This window comes from Acipenser ruthenus, chromosome 18 (assembly GCF_902713425.1).
Source record: "Acipenser ruthenus chromosome 18, fAciRut3.2 maternal haplotype, whole genome shotgun sequence".
Classification (NCBI taxonomy): domain Eukaryota; kingdom Metazoa; phylum Chordata; class Actinopteri; order Acipenseriformes; family Acipenseridae; genus Acipenser; species Acipenser ruthenus.
In genome coordinates, this window is record NC_081206.1 from 16549424 (window position 1) to 16567272 (window position 17849).

General features: G+C 38.7%; 1 protein-coding gene across 27 annotated transcripts in view; it reads right to left on the reverse strand.

The window, feature by feature from the left end:
* Positions 1 to 17849, reverse strand: part of LOC117424054 (alpha-(1,6)-fucosyltransferase-like) — a 215233-nt gene that overhangs the window by 114026 nt on the left and 83358 nt on the right. For 8 of the 27 annotated variants that reach the window (XM_034040221.3, XM_034040126.3, XM_034040143.3 and 5 more), the window contains 2 exons: positions 14681 to 14775; positions 9066 to 9126 (listed from right to left, as the gene is read on the reverse strand). The exons of 7 other annotated variants lie outside the window; for them this stretch is intronic. The gene's annotated coding sequence lies outside the window, so the exon portion shown is untranslated. The remainder of the gene's footprint in view (positions 1 to 9065; positions 9127 to 14680; positions 14776 to 17849) is intronic. 12 more of the 27 variants (XM_034927878.2, XM_058991320.1, XM_034040215.3 and 9 more) reach the window with 2 other exon arrangements.

Below are 17849 nucleotides of genomic sequence, written 5' to 3' on the forward strand. Positions count from 1 at the left end.
ACACTTTTCAAAACAAAACAGCACGGTGGCCAAAATATACAGACAATAAACAAACACTGCTAACAAAACAATTATCGTGCTGAGCTAACTCAGTAAGAATAGCAATTGTTTTCTTCCATATATTTTCACTCACGACCACGTCTCTCGTTCCCCCTCTGAACCAAAACCAACCCTGATGAGTGGCTGGTCCGCTCTTTAATACAGCTGTGCATGAGCTCCATTGCTTGTTAATCATTCAATCGAGCTCAGGCACATTCTGCATGTTAAGTGATTTGACAGGGAAGGTAATTACTCCTTCCCTGCTGACCTAAAACACCAGTGCACACCAAACATGCATTTTCAACACTAATAACACACCCTGTGCACCAGTACATCCATACATGTAAATCATAAAACATCAACAGACAATATAAAATAATACAAAATACACACAAGAGCAGGGTGTACCCAGTCACAGTAAACAACAGAAAGATAAGAGGACTTCTAGAAAAAGCCTGGAATCCCTCCTCTCCTCATTAGTTGTTATCTACAGTTGCTTCACTAAACAAGCAGGCACATGGTTGCTCCAACAAAGTCATTGTCTCTTTGTCAAAAATAGCTAACCTCATGTTTTTTTCATAAATATTCAAAACCCCAAACTGCTTCAACAGATGTTAACATTTGACAGTGATAGATTAGCTTGACAGTCCCGGGTGCCACTAGTTCCAAAGCTCTTGATAGATAATGCAACAAATACATGTATATTTCCTCAAGTGACAGTTTTTAGGTATACAAGTTGAACGAGTTTGGTTCTCAACCAGACTATGTGGCACAGCTGTCAATCTCTGCTTGAGGGAGCCCCAGGACCAAATGGCAGGCAGTCAGGCAGGCAGTGTTCAGGACAGGATTGAGGTGCGAGGTGGAGGCCTCTTTTCCGGAACACTTCTAGCTCATGGCAGGTTTGTAGCTAGCAAAAATAACTGTGGTGTTTTTTTTGTTTTGTTTTGTTTTCAACAAAACAAGACTGGATTCGTTTTTTAGAAATCAGCTCAGCTAGTCTAATGATTTAAACATGTTATTTCAATTATTTATTCTAGTAAACTATTACAAATTAAACTGGGTTTAGCAGTGTAGTAGTGGTGTGTGACACTGGCCTTTAACTGGCTAGGTTATACCAATTGTGTACTGGAGTTGGGCAATGTTTGTAAATTAAGGACACATGACCATTTGGTGCTGGTAGTTTCCAGATGCATCTCATTGAACATTCCTACACTGTAAATTACAGTAAGCTGCTTCCCAATACAAACAGGAAAGGCCATCCAGAGGCCATTCTAGACCTTATGTAAGCTGTATACAATACCAATTCAATGTATTGGAAACCAGTGTTCCTAATTAAATGTTACATTTTTTTTCTTTCTAGAAGCATTACAGCATATATATATATATATATATATATATATATATATATATATATATATATATATATATATATAAAGAAACCTGCCAATCAAGAAATGTGCTGGCAGGGCTTGCGACTTGCTGGCAGTGATGTGTGAAACAGCCTGCCCTTCTGCACAGAATGATGATAAGGTTGCAAATTAAAACACTGAACAATTTATAGCTGCATTGCAAAAAAAAAAAAAAAAAAAAAAGACCTCCGGGGTGACGGTTTACTGCATTTTTCCACGGTCCCAACGTTTTCAAAATCTAACAGACTACACCAATACGTTTAGTGTAGTAGTGTTTTAAAATGGTTCTTTATAAGAAACGCCATTTAAATCAAATATTGCTACTACTGCTGCACTCTAAAAGATTACTAGAAAACCTCTTACAATTCACCACCTGGAAACGCTTTCTCTGACCAACAAGTTATGCAAACATTGTTGTTCCGTACTTCCCTGATAATCACTTTGGATGAGACTGAACTCAGCATGTTTTGGAAGGCATAAACTCTTAAATAAATATTTGATTTCCCTGCCTAAACAGTTCTCCATGCAGACAGCTGATCGATTCTCTTTTCTGTTGGTTTAGGATGACTGACGGCACCCTGGAGTGCAGGCTTTCTTGATTAAGACTGACAGCTACTGCTGCCAATTACGTGAAGTGTCGCCGGCACCGTTCCTGCGTGGTAGGTCCATAAAATCATACCCAATTACTTTGGCAGGCCTCTGAGGAAATACAACGGCCATGCCACACGCGTTGGTGTACCTTGGAAACAAATGCAAACCACAAGCAAACACTGTGATCTGATAGCAGTAGTTTTGTAAGTGCAAACAAAAACTGCTAAAAAAACTAATTTCTTGGACTACTGACATAGCGTCTGTTAACTTAATGGCAGTTTTGCTTGAGTTTATTTTTGTAACTATACAAAAGGTAATTACAGTATTTTGTAGTTGTGTAAAACCACCTGTGAGAAACTAAAGGGCAATGTTTAAACAATGCAAGTATGTCAAGAAAAATACAGTAAAATCCTTGTGCGAAATGAGGCTTGGTTGTTTGATAGTGGGCCTGGAAAGTCAATTGCAATGTAATACAAAAACAAGTAGGAGGTTAACACATTTAAAGGGGGAAGCCTTAACTCAACCTGACAGTACTAAAGTCAAATGCCAGTGCCAGGTGTACGTGCCAAGTTTAAAAAATGTTTATCATATGGTGCCGTTTGCCTTCAGATGCACTCTTTTCTATATCTGAAGGCAAAATTATTTAAATTCCTGACATTTTGACATCAATTTAGTTAAAAAGCTCCTTTTTTTTCTCTGTTTCAAATTGTGGCACACAGTGCTCTTACACTGAGAGAGACCTACATACTGTACCACAGGGAGAGGTGGAGGTGAATTTACAGAAGTGGCTGGGAATATCCCACAGATCTCAACTTTTAAAATACGGAACTTAAAAGAGCTTCCCAAATCATTCCTTGCATGAACACAACTTTCACTTTTATACTCCAAGAGGCCTTCAAATAAAATGTGCAAATTGAAAATTGATAACTACACAGATCATGCTAACCCTCATGTCCTTAATTGATTAATTGAATCCATGAAACCCCTTGCCAGACCTGAGGTATTTAATCATTTAACTGTATCTATTAAACTTTCAGTGGAATGGTCCTCCAGGACCAGAGTTGCCTCGCCCAGCTCTAATCAATCCAAAACTGAACAGTATTAGGTTTTCTACATCTCATTTGACAGGAAATCTGATTTTTCAGTGAAGTTAAGTTGTTTTGTGAACCTGCATTTTGAACATATAAGGTTCCTATATATTGGGCAACCTTTCCCCAGTACACAAACAAATCTCACCATTGTCGTACTGAATCTTATAACACAGTTATCCACTGTGTAACAAGCATGCCTGCTGAGTTAATCCCCTGCCGCGGGCGTAAATTCAAAATTAGAGACAATAATATTATAACCACAGCATATAGACCTGTGTCAGATACGTCCAGTGCCAAAAGGCGAGAGAAGTTTTAAATCTCAAGACTGCAGAAAAAAAAAAGATGTTGGTTGTGAATATATTATACCGTCAAGGAAATATTGGAATGCAGAAGGGAGCGGCTGCAGCCCCATTTTCAAACTGGAATGAGATTCCTTTTACAGACTGAATTATGGTGCAATGGAGACATGACATTAGTAACACATTTCAGGAAGATAGTTCTAAACACTGGGCTGGGAGCATGGTGAGCAGAATCCCTTCTGCTGTAGCTGGATCACCTCAGAGCGGGTCACTTATTCAGGACTGTGTATTTATTTCATGTGGTACTGGAAGGCTTCAGTTGAGATTGGCTGTTTCCAGCACTCCCGACTTCTGTAGTGCAGGGAGCTCCGTGCAGCCCTGCTTGTTGTCTTAATGCTAATTGTTGTGCGTCTCAACAGAAACCAGGGCTTTGCCTCCTGCTGACTTGACCTGTGCACATCTGTTTACACACAGAGTACTGGGTTTAGAATACATAAACAGCTCCTGAACAGAACAACAAGATTCATCCACAGTTATACACGTGGTTTACTGATGCACTTCTGATTTGATTCCACTGGCTTCACTTTAAATAGACTTTCAATGTTAAAGACGCTCCGGTATTACGGATAACAACTACCATTTGCAGTCCGCAGCAAACCAACATTTGGTAACAAATTCAGTTTTGTAAAAGGGCATGTGTGAGATGTGACGGTGTGGTACTGGGCAGGTACTGATTTACTGTTAATGCATTTTTCTTTCCCCTCTTTTCAACTTTCTGCAGAGGATTAATGTGTTTTTATTCACATTTGCTGATGAGCAACTCAGTCGCATTTGACTATTTGATTAACTCAAGGGCAACTTGATACATATATAAAATATAAATAATCTGAACTACTTTTTTTCAAAATCTGATCAGTTTAAAATATCAGTTTTCATTTTTCGAATAACTTTGTATAACACTATTTCTTACTGATGTACACCCAATAGGGGGAGAGCGTTGGGGGGGGGTACCAGCTGTAGTGTACCAGCTGTACTTAAGAGAGAAGGCATGTTTGAAAACTCTATTGAGGCGATAGGGTGCTTTTAACTGCTGTGTTTTAAAAAAGTCACCAGGATGTGATGATTGAAACAGAAAATGATACAAAGTGAATCTAATCAAGAAGGTGGCAGCACCAGTTAAAATAACGGTCATATTTCACACCTGTTAGAAACTTGTTATTCGGTCCTATATCATATACAATTGTAATAACTGTTTGACCTGAAGTAAGAACTTTAAAGCTCATGTTAAGTTATAGAAATACAAGGACAAAGACAGCTGTGTCAGTAAACGCAATGGTAAAGAAAGACTTTTTCGTATTAAGTGTTTTGTGGGCCATCTTTTCTGTAGCGGAATGCTGCCCTTGCTCAAAACTAGGCTCAGAACATCACACACCTAATACACAACACAACACAACAGAAAGGGATTTAGAGCGCTCCCAAACAAGGGATGTTACCATAACTGCCATCGCTGCTGTATCTATGGCTCTTGCTGTACCCCAGGTACATGGTATATACAGTACCGTATGTATGGTGCTGTGAACAGGCTGGCTGTAGGGGTGACTTCAGGCCAGAAAATGAATGCAAGACACACAGCAACTGCAGGCGAAACTGAAGCGCAATGGCACTCAGCTCTTTTATTAAATAAACAAAATAAAAAGGTTTAACAAACACTGAACAAACAAAACGACACGTTGGCCAAAATAAATAGACAAACAAAACACTGATCCACACTAGGAATGTCACAATATACCGGTTTTACGGTAAACTGCGGTATAAACGGCCACGGTTTTGAAACTGCAACCATTTTTCTTTACAATTCTGAGTTCACATGGTTTAATGTGATATAGACCCCAGATTGAACAGAAGGATAGTGCGAATGGTAGAAAAAGAACCAAGGATAACTGCCAAAGAGATACAAGCTGAACTCCAAGGTGAAGGTACGTCAGTTTCTGATCGCACCATCCGTCACTTTTTGAGCGAAAGTGGGCTCCATGGAAGAAGACCCAGGAGGACTTTTGAAAGAAAAACATAAAAAAGCCAGACTGGAATTTGCTAAAATGCATATTGACAAGCCACAATCCTTCTGGGAGAATGTCCTTTGGACAGATGAGTCAAAACTGGAGCTTTTTGGCAAGTCACATCAGCTCTATGTTCACAGACGAAAAAATGAAGCTTTCAAAGAAAAGAACACCATACCTACAGTGAAACATGGAGGAGGCTCGGTTATGTTTTGGGGCTGCTTTGCTGAGCCTGGCACAGGGTGCCTGGAATCTGTGCAGGACACAATGAAATCTCAAGACTATCAAGGCATTCTGGAGCGAAACATACTGCCCAGTGTCAGAAAGCTCGGTCTCAGTCGCAGGTCATGGGTTCTCCAACAGGATAATGACCCAAAACACACAGCTAAAAGCACCCAAGAATGGATAAGAACAAAACATTGGACTATTCTGAAGTGGCCTTCTATGAGTCCTGATCTGAATCCTATCGAACATCTATGGAAAGAGCTGAAACTTGCAGTCTGGAGAAGGCACCCATCAAACCTGAGACAGCTGGAGCAGTTTGCTCAGGAAGAGTGGGCCAAACTACCTGTTAACAGGTGCAGGTGTTTCATTGAGAGCTACAGAAAACGTTTGATTGCAGTGATTGCCTCTAAAGATTGTGCAACAAAATATTAGGTTAGTGGTCCCATCATTTTTGTCCATGCCATTTTCATTTGTTTTCTTATTTACAATATTATATTGAATAAAAAATCAAAAGCAAAGTCTGATTTCTATTAAATATGGAATAAACAATGGTGGATGCCAATTACTTTTGTCAGTTTCAAGTTATTTCAGAGAAAATTGTGCATTTTTCGTTTTTTGTGGAGGGGTACCAACAAATTTGAGCACGTCTGTATAAAGATGTTGCCGTCTCCTCGAGTTGATAGTGTTGAAGGGATTTTGGTTTTATGCATTCAAAAATTAATACAATTTTACTCCCATTTAAAAAAAAAAAAGACCCTTAACTTTGCAACGGTGTCATACCCACCTTAACGTTTCTTCTTTCCTTTGTGTTCATTGCTGTTATCATGCAGTCCAAAAAAAAAAACTATTTGCAGGCGCTGTCTTCTCATCATTAAGTTTTGCACTCTGCCGAGAGATCAGTGGGCGGGCACTGCATGTCTTAAAACATTCGATTGGCTATTGCTAGGTATCACTTTGCTTCTCTTTACTAATAGGATGCCGTCCAAACTGATAAAGATGAAGGGGGTATTCAGTTGCAGTGGTCACATCCTTACTCCTTATCGTTCCAGATTGAGCCCAGAAAATGTTGGTGTTTCTCTACAGTAATTTGAAATAAAAAAGCAGCATGATGAGCCTGTGTGAGCTGCAGTGAAAACTACGCCCAGTTAGGTAGTGCCTGATAGAACTGTAGTACCAGTGTGTTGTATTTGTTTTAAAACTTTAAATGAAAGTTATGTTCCTTGTTAAAAAATGACTAGACTTGAGTGTATTTCTTTAAATAGCCATTTAAAAACGGATTACAAAAAAATGACATTATACTGCGGTACAACGATAACCGTGGTATATTTTCTGACGATTACCATACCCAAGTACTGGGCTGAGGTGGTTTAGCACCAGTAGCAATTATTATTATTGTCAAATTATTTCTCGCTCTCTCCCGTTCTCCACTCACGAACACCCAACCCCTAGTGAGTGATTCGTGCATCTACAGAAAATTTGTTGGTACCCCTCCACAAAAAACGAAGAATGCACAATTTTCTCTGAAATAACTTGAAACTGACAAAAGTAATTGGCATCCACCATTGTTTATTCCATATTTAATAGAAATCAGACTTTGCTTTTGATTTTTTATTCAACATAATATTGTAAATAACAAATGAAAATGGCATGGACAAAAATAACCTAATATTTTGTTGCACAACCTTTAGAGGCAATCACTGCAATCAAACGTTTTCTGTAGCTCTCAATGAGACTTCTGCACCTGTTAACAGGTAGTTTGGCCCACTCTTCCTGAGCAAACTCCTCCAGCTGTCTCAGGTTTGATGGGTGCCTTCTCCAGACTGCAAGTTTCAGCTCTTTCCATAGATGTTCGATAGGATTCAGATCAGGACTCATAGAAGGCCACTTCAGAATAGTCCAATGTTTTGTTCTTATCCATTCTTGGGTGCTTTTAGCTGTGTGTTTTGGGTCATTATCCTGTTGGAGGACCCATGACCTGCGACTGAGACAGAGCTTTCTGACACTGGGCAGTACGTTTCGCTCCAGAATGCCTTGATAGTCTTGAGATTTCATTGTGTCCTGCACAGATTCCAGGCACCCTGTGCCAGGCGCAACAAAGCAGCCCCAAAACATAACTGAGCCTCCTCCATGTTTCACTGTAGGTATGGTGTTCTTTTCTTTGAAAGCTTCATTTTTTTGTCTGTGAACATAGAGCTGATGTGACTTGCCAAAAGGCTCCAGTTTTGACTCATCTGTCCAAAGGACATTCTCCCAGAAGGATTGTGGCTTGTCAATATGCATTTTAGCAAATTCCAGTCTGGCTTTTTTATGTTTTTCTTTCAAAAGTGGAGTCCTCCTGGGTCTTCTTCCATGGAGCCCACTTTCGCTCAAAAAGCGACGGATGGTGCGATCAGAAACTGACGTACCTTCACCTTGGAGTTCAGCTTGTATCTCTTTGGCAGTTATCCTTGGTTCTTTTTCTACCATTCGCACTATCCTTCTGTTCAATCTGGGGTCGATTTTCCTCTTGCGGCCGCGCCCAGGGAGGTTGGCTACAGTTCCATGGACCTTAAACTTCTTAATAATATTTGCAACTGTTGTCACAGGAACATCAAGCTGCTTGGAGATGGTCTTGTAGCCTTTACCTTTACCATGCTTGTCTATTATTTTCTTTCTGATCTCCTCAAACAACTCTCTCCTTTGCTTTCTCTGGTCCATGTTCAGTGTGGTGCACACAATGATACCAAACAGCACAGTGACTACTTTTCTCATTTAAATTAAATAGGCTGAATGACTGATTACAAGATTAGAGACATGTGTGATACTAATTAAAGAAACTAATTAGTTTGAAATATCACTATAATCCAATTATTTATTATCTTTTCTAAGGGGTACCAACAAATGTGTCCAGGCCATTTTAGAATATGACATACCAAAGGCATGCAAGTATACATGATAAAAATAGCTTTTAATTTCATCACTTTTCAGGAGGAATGAAGCATTATTTCAATGAGCTGTAAGGGTACCAACAAATTTGAGCACGTCTGTGTATATACAGCTATGCCAGGATTCAATTACTAATTAATCATTCACTTGAATCCCAGCACATGAACTAATTTGTGCACTCCTTGTGCTCACATACTATTACATACTTTATCTGCACGTGAAGTGATTGTGCAATCCCCGTGCTTAAATACAACTATATATTTTAAGTCACTCGTGCTACACAGACCCATTTATATCTGGTGCACCACTATATCCACATATAACAGACAACATGAAACCCAAAGATACGCACAGGGGCAGGGCACACGGCCACAGGTGCTTACAGGTAAAACAACCTCTACAAAGATGTTTTAGAAAAAATGTACGTACCTTGCGTGTTTATTCTTTTCAAGGTTCAAGTTGTCTTGTATACGGTGGATGTGTTCTTTCACTTAAAAAAAAAAACAAGACAGCGATCATTTGAGATCACTGTGTTATGTACTGTGTTCAAGTAGCTGAAGCAACCGGCTTTATCTTTTTGAATTTCTAATTCCTCCAATATCAGCAGAGGCAGTTGCAAAGGTACTGAAAGGATCTGTAAAGGTGTATGGCCAAGTTAAAGACAACACCTTTTCATAGCAATCCATACAGTTATGCAACATGAAACAACTGCTAGCATATCCTAACTTGGGGGGCTTAATGGTTTAAGTGTGTTCATTTTCTATTATACTTGTTGTAAAGCATTTTTCCATGAAAGGCTTTATATAAAATAAATGTGGTTTGGCGGTGCTATTACATGCAGCAGGAGGTTATCAATGTCAAGCTCTGGTTCTTACGAGTTTAAAAAGAAAAAGGGGGGGGGGGGCTACATTTTTCCCCCCTACGAAGAGCTTTTGTTTATTTTATACCAAGCAAATCACCACCATTTTGTAAAAAGTACATTCTCTAAATAAAAAATATTTTATGTGTGCCATAATTATTTCTTTTTTCTGCCTCTGGGGTCTAGAATGGGAACGATGTAGTACAGGACGCTGTCTCTGTGCTGCCAGTCCCTCACCCTGCATTCAATAACAGCTCTGAGCCACGCTAAGAATAAATCTTCAGGGAGGGCCACAGCTTCAAGGTTGTGCCCCGCGCACAGAGTGCAGCTTCAGCTCCTAGTAGCACGCTGTTACGAGTTTCAAAATGCCACCAGATGCCCACAGGAGCTCCCCGGGTCCTCTGTCTGCACTGCAGGTCATGGGCGATGAGAAATGTAATATCTTGCATGTTGAGAGACTTCTGGAGCAGCCGGAGCATTGCGGATATAGCCAGAGGACACAGAGGGAGGGGATTACACGTATCCAAGTAAAAAAAGCTGGTTCTGTTGTGAGTTACAGCTAAGATACATTCCTATTGCTATTTACTCATCAGTTCTGCAGATGGAGAAATATTTTACTGCTAAAATGTAATGCCATTGTTTGCTATTATAATTTTTATGAACATAATAAAGTGACATAGTTTTGTAACAAATACATTTGCATTTACATCCCCTCTTAATCACTTGTGCTAATTAGATATATGGTTCTCCATATGAAAAAAATGTGCTTACAGATGCCCTGACAATATTGCCGTTACATATTTATTTTTATTTTGATATAAATCACCTTTGAACTCAGGTAGACATGCCTACTCTGACTATATAAATGTAGAGAGGGTTAAAGCTGAAAGGTCAGATTGTCGTATCATTTGATTGGAATGAGGACTGGGGTTCAGCTCCGGACAAGCTCAAGGCCAGGTAAGATTTAGTAACAAATGAGATCTCAATATTGGAGCAAGAAAACCCAGAACCGCTCTGAATGATTGCAAGCAGCATCAAATAATTAGGGACATGAAAAAAACAAACACATTAAAATGTCATTTTAATCTATATGCTCTAAGACAGAATGGAATCCTAACATTAAAATGAAGTATATACTGTACGAAACACTGTCGCTTTAAGAAAAAACGTTTTAACCAAACTTTAAATCTCACTCTGCCAAGCAACGTCAGACTAAACTGCCCATATTCACGACAGGGAAGATTTAAAGGCTATTACCAAAACCATAGTGCCTGGAGATGAGATTACCAGACCCCATCATCTGAGTAAATCTATGACCAAAGAAGCCATTTGGAATTGAAAAAAGAGTAAGCAGACCAGCTTTATTTATAAACTGCCCGTCATTTCCAACGAGGCACTCAGCAAACCATGAAAAGAACACAGCAGTCATGACATCAAGCATTTCCATTTATTTATTTTAAACGCTTTACCAGGATAGTGCCTTTAGCAAGATGCCAGCGTGCTTGCAAAACTTTCCCGTAAGTGGAAAAATCGCTTAAAAAAATTAGATTATGTTAAAGTGAAGGACTGCGTAAGGACATTGGGAACTCTTAATTAAAATAAATACGTTTCGGACAGGTAATAAATGACAACGTCTGCACTGGGAACACCTTAGTACTTAAAAGCAAGGGGCACAAAATATAACTAAGACATGCATGTGCATATTGTTATACACAGTACTATCATATGCACTGAGAAAAGCAAGAAGACATCCCATTTCTTTCATTAATTTCTTACATTACTCATCAAAAAACAAATACAAATGGAGAAGCTTTGAGGTTTCCAAAATAAGCTACGCTAACCTACGCCCATAAAAAATAAAATGGTGCAAAACCCATCGTGGTGGCTAAGTACAAAGCACGCTGGAAATGTCTGATTCTTCAAAATGCAATGCACACAACCCCCTCCCCCCCTTACATACAGTCTCTAGGGTGTCTCCAAGACAGCTGCAACTCATCTGTGGCACGGGCTGGAGCACTGGCTATAGGCTAAACAGCAAACAGGAGATTCATTTGACACCATCATTCTTCATTTGACAAGGGATCAGTCTCTTGCAGGCACTAAACTCTCCATACAGTACTTGCAAATAGAGAGAATCTATTGCATATCGGTTTAGCATTACTTTTACATTAGGCAGGAAAAGAGGGAAGGAAGCAGAGTTTCTTAGGGACATTTCAAGTAACTATTCCCCTTGTCACCCTACTGTGCCTACATAATGCACGACCATCTGTGGTTGCAACTTGTGTTGTTTGCACATTATTTAGGTAGCGTGGGCATATCAAATGAGAATTTGTCCTAGATTTTCTAAATGAGCAAATATGTTTCCAAGTCAACCCCATCAAGCTCTGAAAACTGCATTATTTTGACAACTGCATTTCATTTTGTGAAAATTGACTACAACGATGTAATGCAAAAGGGGAGTCCCTGTATTCAAAGATTCTGGCAGTGATTCCCAAACAATATTTAAGGAATGAAAGAAAATCTTTCTGCCGACTTTTTCAGTTTTAATTGGTTCAGATTAGTAAGTAATGGCCAACACCTGGGCTGGAGCTTCTGAGGTTGTCTACCCCCAGTCTGAACATTCAGGGCCTCATTCACTAAAGAGCGGTACGTGTTTTGCACACAGTAAGCCCCTTTACTGCATGCTTTGTACACCTGCTGTACTCACTAACCCGTGGCAGGCAACCTAGTGCATGGAAAAAAGTACCATGTTCGAGTCATTTAAATACAATGAATAATGTTAATGTGTGGAAATGTATGCAAATTACATCACAAAATACCACGAGGAAGGTATTTGATATGCAAACCATATTCACTTAAGGGCACTAACTTTACTAGGTGCCTCAGCGTGTGTTAAAAGTACCGCTTATTGAAACCAGGAGGTGTCATAGAACCAGTAGAAGAGCTGCAAAGAAGAGCAAGAAGAAGAGTCAGGGAGAGAGTATTTTGGACCAGGCAGACGTTACTAGGGCTGTGTAAGGAGGAGGTAATAACTAGATACAGACTGAGCACAGATCATACTAGCCTTATATGTAGGGCCCCGGAAAATTGACGATATCACGAATTTCACAGAAATCGTGACTGCCTACCATGAAAAATATGCATTTTATTTTCCTTACAGTATTTTACATTACTCTTCACCTCCCCTGTTCATTTCATACTTTTATTAAGTACACGGTCAATGCCGTGTATTTGGTTACTACGGCAACGGGGTCAAACAAATACTGGCCTCATGATTTGTGAATTCCTCATACTGTATAATGACTTAACATGTGAGTCAGAGGCATGAAGTTTAAAATGATTGTTGTTTAGATAGTGTTGATTTGAAAAAACAACTATGCATGTGATGACAATTTATATATATATATATGTATATATATATATACACACACACACACAGTATTTGCTTTATTTATTTACTATGGTTATTATTCTACTGTACATGTGTTTACTGTAGGCTCTGTTGATGATGTGCTTGGTTAAACTACAATCAGCACTCTTGGTTTGCAGTGGGAAGCAAGGTACGCATACGTTAATGGCATAAAAGGAATATTCCATTTACCATGGAAACACGGAATATGAAAAGAAGAAGAATTCCGCCTGCATGTATACAGAGCATTCAGAACATTCTAGTATTCCAAATACAATATTCGGAATAATTGTGCCATGTAATCATACTGAGTGACACACGAGACTATCTCCCTAAAGTGTATGTAGCACACAAAGAATATTTAAATAGCAAAATGAACGATTCAGAGTCTGTTTGCGTTGTATGCGAAGAGGACACTGATGATCAAGGCAACTGTGTTTTGTACATTATTTTCATCCCATAGAGCTTTACAGAGCTAATTCAGAGGAACTTACTGCTTACTTAGTAGATACACTGCATCTTGACTCTAACCACACAACAGTAGTAGGTCAGGATATCATTAAGACGCTTGTGGAGAATGGCATGGATTTCAATTGTGTGTCTGCCTTTGTAATAACTGACAATGTAACAGAGGGAGAAACACTATTATTATTATTAGTAGTAATTGTAGTAGTAGTAGTTTATTTAGCAAACACCTTTATCCAAGGCAACTAACTAGGGTGTGTGAACTATGCATCAGCTGTAGATCCACTTACAGTAACGACTCACCAGAATGACAGAGCACAAGGAGGTTAAGTGACTTGCTTAGTGTCACACAATGAGTCAGTGAGTGAGCTGGGATTTGAACCGGGGACCTCCTGGTTACAAGCCCTTTTCTTTAATAACTGGACCACACAGCCTCCTTAGCTCTTTACGTCTATGCTTAGTCGTATACAATGGAGCACATTTATTTTGTCCTTAATGTTTCATAGAGCTAGCGCTGGTTCATTTTTGCACGCAGTGTGGCTTCCTCCTGCCACGCGGTAATTCTGGTCATTTACTGCCGTTTAGTGAATGAGGCCCTTAGTCTGGAGGTTACAAAAGTCACAAAGATTGTGAAACAGTTTGAACATTTACACAGTACCATATGTAAGGTACAGTAGCTTGTATGAAGAAAAGGATGAGCTGTTGCAAGGAGTGGACAGTTTGCACACGCGGGGGAATTAGAACAAGAGTGATGTATAGGATAATACTCTGTTGAATACAGCATAAGAATGTGCAGCTTTGCCAAGTCTATAATCAGGTCTCATTTTTACTGCAGACTGAACCGAGCCCTGTCTGTTCCATCCTACTCACTACAGAGTTCGCTCAAATGCTCCACGTTTTCTGAAAAATTGAATCCATACAGTTGAATTGATCAGAATTGTAATTTGATTATCTATTCCAAGCCATGTAAACACAGAAAAGGGTCGTTTTTAAAAAAACAATGTTCTGATTCAGTTTTCTGAATACATTCGTTTTCTGAAACCTTGATCTCCTGTAACCGTCCCAAATCACTGTGCAGTCAGTGTAACCTGACCTCATGTAACTTGTAACAAAATGGCTATAGTTTAGCTATAACCCACACACAAATGTTGAGAACGCAAAATTAAAACTGAAACGAAACTTTACACACAGGTTGGAGAAAATAACCCCTTTCATGTCTCTATGTACAAGTCTGTTGTGGCAATACATGGTTAATGAGGGACTGTGAGCAGGTTTGTATAGAGATTTCACAATGTTACATTAAAAACATACCTGCCAACAAACAGCCTCTGGTAAAAATCACTGCTTCAGGATTCTGTTGTTAAAAGTTCCCTTGGGAAGGCTATTTTTATATGGAAACCGTCACACTGGAATATAAAAAGGGAGAACATGAATCAAATATAAAATCCGGTAATTATCAAGGCTTCTTCAGACTGTCACAAAGAACATATTTATAATAACAGATCATCGTCAACAGTCGTGTATAAGGCATCTTTAAACATGTAAATGTCTGCTTAGTTTAGTACTAATTAACATTTAGAAAAGCTTTAACCAATATTGATCAGCTGGGAAGTCTATCATTTATATCCATTTTGTGTTTGAATTGCGATCGTATGCTGACTCAGTGGCATTCAGTTCCATTTTTAATCGATCTTAGTATGTGAAAACTGAGGCTATTATTGTAAATCTAAATCAGTTCTATTGCTAAAATAGTGTTTGATAGTCATTTTCTTGTTAAGTTACCAGTTCTAGACAGTGGAGGAGGAAGAGAAAGATGGGCTCTGGTGCAGGACCTTATTGTGTTTATAAAAGGTCAGAAATACAGCTATGTTAATTTGCTTTAGTTTATTTTGGTACCCAGCAACACCTGTTAACCACTTTCACCCCAACTACAGGATGAATCGTGCTGCACAGAGAATATAACTGCAAAAGACTGGGCTGAACAGAATCCCAGCAACCACAAGGCTAAAACGATCTTATTTATGTGATTGTTTTTTTGTAGCCTGTTGACTAAGTTTGAAGCACACATGTAGTTGTTATGTTGCTTGTATTTGTAATTGCTTTATTGTCTAACAGGACCTCTTGTAAATGAGGCCTCGTCTCAAGGGGTCAATCTTCTGCATAAATAAATAAATAAATAAAATAAAAAACACAAGTGCTTGCAGATTTGGAAAAAGAGACACCGACAAAACATACAACAGTGCCTAGTACCAGCCTCCACCCGAAGACAGCTGCGGGTGTAAAAAAAAATAAAAAATTAGGAAACTAATTTTAATTGAACAGTTTTGCCTTTTTAAACACCATTAAGAGAACAGAAGTACATGTTTAAACGAGGATACAAACCTAATTACTGGCACCGGTAGCTACAATGATACAAATATGTACAAATAGTGTAGCATCTGCAAATATAAAAGGTGAAAAACATTATCACTGTTTAAATTATTTTTTTTTTTCATTCTGTCATGTGGAACATAAAAGGAAAATGGAAATTGCAGCACGTTGAACAAATACCATCCTTAACTGGCTTTCACAACAAGGAAACTTGTATTAATGCTATATTACTTTATAGATTTTTTTCAGCATCAATTTTTAATGGCGAGATTATGAGGTCTCTACACAGTCCTTGTAAATGTTTACCACAGTAAAAAATGTTTGGTTATTGTGCAGTTTCCCTATGTCTTGTCCATAGTTTCACATGGTTTAATTTTTATTTATTTTTACCATACCACTCTGGGCTTTACAATGCTTAACATGCTTTATTACAGTTTGCTATGCTTTTACTATGGGAAACTGTGATAAAGGATGTGTGCTCACTGGTTTTAGTTATCTAAAGGCAGTGGTATTTAGACCTGTAGCTTTTTATCGATCAACAGAATTTGACCAGGGGTGTCAAACTCCATGTTATCAGTGGTTGTAATTTCCTATTTAATGAGATGGACAGAAAATAAATGTTCTGCTTCTTTTGTTTTCACTTCTATTTGAGGGATTGTGAGGAACGTGCAGTATCATTAACATGTAATATAGTGACATGCATTGCATTAAACTGCCTTTCAGCTGCCTCACCGTCTCTTACGTAAGGATCGATGGCATACATTAAAATCCCATCAACTGATAAAACTGCCCTGGGGCCCAATTCATCCTCCAGGCCTTGAGTATGCCACCCCTCAGTGTTTTCAAAATCCGGTTAGCTTTTCTTGTTTGACAGGGAATGGAACATGATACTGTGTTTTGCAATTTCGCTTCTTTACTGACATTAGCATGAAGGCGTGAGCTTTCTTTAGCTTGAGGTTTAGGAAGCAGACCATCGCGGTTTGTGGCCAGACTCCCGCCAATTTTGGGATGCAGGAAATGTTGAAAATGAGCTGACAGCTCAGAACTAAATAAGAAGATGGTTTATTTTGTGATGATCTCATCAGAATATGAGGAAACTTGATTTTAAAAGTTAATTCTCAGAACTCTCATGTTACAGGAAGCATGGAAATAGCACTAACAGACACAAGCTGCCCTTCAGAAAGTATTATTGAGAAGAAATGCACAACGGCATGGGATGCTGCCTACTTTACCCCACTTAGACCCCTAGCTTTCTTGATATCCCTGAATAGATCCCTAAAACTCTTCAAATGCATGTAAAATATTTGAATTAGTAACTTGTCCTTTTTAGACCATGTTAAGGAGTTCACATGACCAGTTGACCATATTAGAGCAGTTAAACATCTCTAGACTATAGAGAGACTTAAAAAAATAAAAAATAAAAAAATAAAGCAAACAGCTCTATATCTATATCCAAGGAGAATCAGGATCCAACAGGATCCAGGATACCCAACAAAGGGACAGGCACTAAATTCCTACACAATCCATAATTGGTGCTAATCCACAAATGCAATCGCTCTTTTAATCTTTAGAGCTCTGCTGGTTGTACAGTAGGTCTCAGATTCTACCAAGTTTGAAGTTTTATAGTAATATTTATTCTCTTGCCTACGTTGCATTTAATAGATCAAATTAGTTAATATATAATAAAAGTATCTATAGTGATCAGTATTAGTCTAAGTAAGTATTCTAAATAATGAAGTGTATATTTGACAGGGATCAGTGGGAAGTTCTAATGGACTGGCTGGGTAAATGTTCTGTGCATTTCTTGGTTCCAGTTATTTCCGAACAGACCATACTGAACCTACAGAGGGGCCATGACTCTGCCAACAGGGATATTGGCTATTTGGCTGGAATTGCGTATTTTTCTTGTTTTTGTTGTATTGTTATGTGGCACCAGGCACCCTTGTTGTTCAACAAAACAAGGTTTTATCTTGTTGAAGGTTTTCTGTTTTTAAATGATGTTCCTTCTTATCCCATTAAGTCCTCATTTGAGGACAGGCTACTTGTAATGTTATGGACCCTTTTTAACTGGCACCTACCTCTTTATTTATATTGTTATGATAACTTACTC